This window comes from Euprymna scolopes, chromosome 28 (genome assembly GCF_053919585.1).
Source record: "Euprymna scolopes isolate OS-2025 chromosome 28, ASM5391958v1, whole genome shotgun sequence".
Taxonomy (NCBI): domain Eukaryota; kingdom Metazoa; phylum Mollusca; class Cephalopoda; order Sepiida; family Sepiolidae; genus Euprymna; species Euprymna scolopes.
The window spans coordinates 12,627,975-12,631,989 of NC_136509.1; positions in this window are offsets into that span (position 1 = coordinate 12,627,975).

Below are 4,015 nucleotides of genomic sequence, written 5' to 3' on the forward strand. Positions count from 1 at the left end.
TTGCTGACACTTGTTTCAGTCTGAGTATAATTTAAAGGTCGCACGGATAAAAGTGAAGTGTAGTCTACCTCTGAAACGCAAACAATTCGAGTTCGAACTGCGCTGTAATGTGCACGACCCTTTCCTAGTCTCACACAAAAACATGTTCACATTTCAAGCTATATTACTTGTCATATACATACGCGCACACAAACATACGCGCCCACGTCCATACACGTACATATAATCACGTTCGCGTACATACACTCACATTCACGTGTATATACACACACGCTAACGTACACACATGTACTCACACATGCCCACACGTACGCACACAAGGACGACTTCACTTTCCCTTTCAAAGGAAATACACACATGCGCAAAAGACCATCGGAAACGAGTATAAAAGAAAGAGCAATAAGCGGCTTCTTTCTTTTTGGCCCAGCTTTCGAGCTGGTCGGTCTACGAACCGACCACGTGCCTCACACCACTTGCTACTATGTGGGGCAAAACGCTAACAGACCATACGTACACATTCTTACTCTTTCTCTCTCTATCTACTACTGGTCCCTGAGAACACCTTCGCGTAACTGACGTCAACCCTCTATCCTTTTCTTTGTCTACACGATGGACTGCCTTTTCTCGTTCTATTACATTACTCACTTCTCTTCCCACGCGCGAACAAACGATAGTGACCCGAACTTGAGATGAACACACATTTCCTTTTCTTTCTACAACACTAGTCCCGCAACGAACGATGGTTACACCCGCGCGGACATGAACACATGTTATATCTAAAACATTCATTCTTTCAACAGTAAACAACGATAGACGCACGGCAAACTATAGACTCTTTCTCACCAGTTAACAGCGAGAGATGCACGCCAAACTAAACACGTGTGGTACCCTTTTCTTTCATTTGTTTCTTTCACGAAAGAAATTCCTGTTCGTTTAATTCAATTTAACACGTCGTTCGTTTCTTCCTCGAGACAATTCATTTTCCCTATTTTGCACCACCACCACAAATGCAACCTCCTGAAGCAATCACAGTTGCTATGCGAAAGGTGAAGGCGCAGATGGTCACAATCAGTCATGTGACAAAGACAAGTATTAGAAACAGAAAAGAAAACTGCTTTAAATATTTTCAGAAAGAGAGAGAGAGAGAGAGAGAGAGAGAGAGAGAGAGAGAGAGAGAGAGAGAGAGAATTAGTTTAAAATTCAAAAGTAGTTTTTTTCCCCAATGAGTGCCTCATAGAAAATATAGTAATGTAAAAAAAAAAAAATGAAAAGTAAAATTGGACACTGTAATTTTTAATTGTAAGCACACAAAAACAAAACAAGATCTAAAGTGATGACCACAATGAACAACGAAACACGCATACTTGACCAATTGTAAATGTTTATTGAAAAGTTTTCTGAATCAAATTAAAAAGGAAAGAAAATCCGGACAATTAATCGATGAAATCTAAAACCTCAGAATTCAGAAAAAACCTGGAGTAACTAGATGGTTTATGACAAAAACCTCGACGAACGTGCAAGACCAAATAAGCCCAACGAGAAAATGCTACAATCTGACGAATGACACTCCAAAATTGTCAGGATAGGTGAAAAACTCAAGTTCAATGTGGTTTATCAGCTACAAGATTTTGAAAAAAAACAAAAAAAAAAAAATCGAGATGCAGATTTGTGAAAAAGATTGCAGAACATTTAACTTCAATAACAAAATAATTTAATAAATAAATAAAACGAAGCAATGCGCTTGAAGTTGTATAGTTCATGAAAGGTTAAATACGACAGAAACATCATCTTGATTTTAGTCCTTTTAGTTGCGTGGCTAAACCTGCTAAATCAGCTAATGTACTTCCTAACTTCCGGTTTGTCTGCTACCGGAAGTGGTGTCAAAACAAATCAGTTCTTTCGCTTTTTTTTCTCTCACGCCTATATCTTGCTTGTGCATGTGTAGCGACTCGCTACAAATATGAAGTGATTGTACAAGCAACATTTTGGTTTCGCGTACATCCGTGGTTTACACACACGCAATTTTCGCGATCTTAAAAACTTGTAGCAACCGACAGCCGCTACTAACAAGCAGAGCTGCTGCATCTCACAACTTCGAGATTTGAAATTCATTTCCTCCTGGCTTGTCCAGTCACAAGCCAGCTCTCAGTCACGTGACCCAATATAGAAAAGGCAAAACCTGAAACCATTAACCCTTTTTCTAGCTGGTCTGCCCAACAGCAAACATTGCCGGGGAGTTTTGGCCCCCAGGCCTAACGTGAATACAAAACAAGCTTCTCTGCAAACTACTACTTGCTTCCACGTGTGTCGTACCCAAACAAACATTCTTTGTCGTGCTAAAGAACTGTCCTTGACGATACCACTCCACACACACCCATGACAACTGAAGTCTTTGCCCTTTCTTTCTTTTAACCGGTCCTTTGTACCGACGGCTACTAGCTATAAACGCGTGCACGCACCTAAATTCTCCACATGGAAGTACCAAAGCAGCGAGAATTAACATTTACCCTTCGATTTCATTTGCCTCAGTCAGAGCAAGATTTCTCCCTCACTTTACTTTGCTTTACGCGTTTAATTCAAAACCTATCAGACTAAATACAAATATACATAGAGTCCTAGCGACCATACAAGAAATTACAAACATTAACTTTATTGCCAAAATATTCCTTTCCTGAACATTTTAGCTTTATCACTTTCATGACTCGCGTGCTAAACCATACCAGCACACGCACAAATAAAAATACATAAACACAATAACGTCATTCGCCTTTCTTATATTGTTAAATAAAATTCATATTGAACTTTTAAAATTCGCCTTTGTCTTAATGCCATTTCTGACAACCTTCTATTTTCATATTTTTGTTGGAGATTGGGAAACGTTTACCTATGCTCACATCATGACCGTGATACAAGGCATCGGTGAATGTCGACGAACCACATCCCACACATGTACTCTTTTTTTTTTATTACGTTTTTTTAAATTCTTTTTTTCTTTTATTTAATAATCATAGAAAAACTTCTTAGGTTGTATTTCGATTAAGAATTAATTACTAAAATAAAGACTGATTGTGTTATTTTTTATACAACACACACACACACACACACACACACACACACACACACACTGTATGGCTTTTAAAGTTGAATAGAAAGCGAAAATAGTTTGTTCGGTTTTATTTTAATTCAGAATTATTGAAATAAAGAGTAATCGTGTTATTTTATCTCTAGAATGTTGTAAATTTTCATTGTATATTTTTCAATAATGTCATTTTTTTAAATATTTTATTTCAATAAATCGCTTCACAATAGAAATACTAAAGAACAATAAAAGTGAAGGAACTGATTTGCCTTGTCATCGCTTCTGGTAGCAGACACACCGGAAGTTAGGAAGTACGCTAGTAACTATAACGCCTGATAATCTTCTTAAAGACTACAGGTGGTAAGGTCGATGACACTAATCGCGCGCGCGCACACACACACACACACACACACACACACACACACACACACACACAAGCAAACAAACAAAACATCCGTTCGTGGCACGAGTATAATTTTATTCTGATTTTATGTTAACAAAAATGTGTGCCAAATCTTAAATGTTAAGCTGTACCTAGATTTTGAAAATCAGCATTTGCAAGTTTTATGTGCGACAGCGATGTTGCTCATATTACGATGGAAGTTCCAAAAGTAATGACTCCTATTTTTTTTTTTTTTATTTCTGCCAGAATGGATAAGAGGGGATTTGCAAATTGTATTGTTATAATGACTGAACTTATGCAAGCATGACCTGAAAGTAATGATGACGGTGGTTCAGTGATTAACAACACGGATTAACAACCTGGGAGTCCCAAATTCGAATCCAGTTCGTCTCACAAAAATCACTTTCATTTAGGATGTTGGCAATCTTCACGCGGTCCCTCTAGAAAGAATTATAACTAGAAAAAAAAAAAAAAAAACTCTGACTAGAAAAATATCGGGGGAAACCAATTCCAATCAGAGAATCTTTGGATTC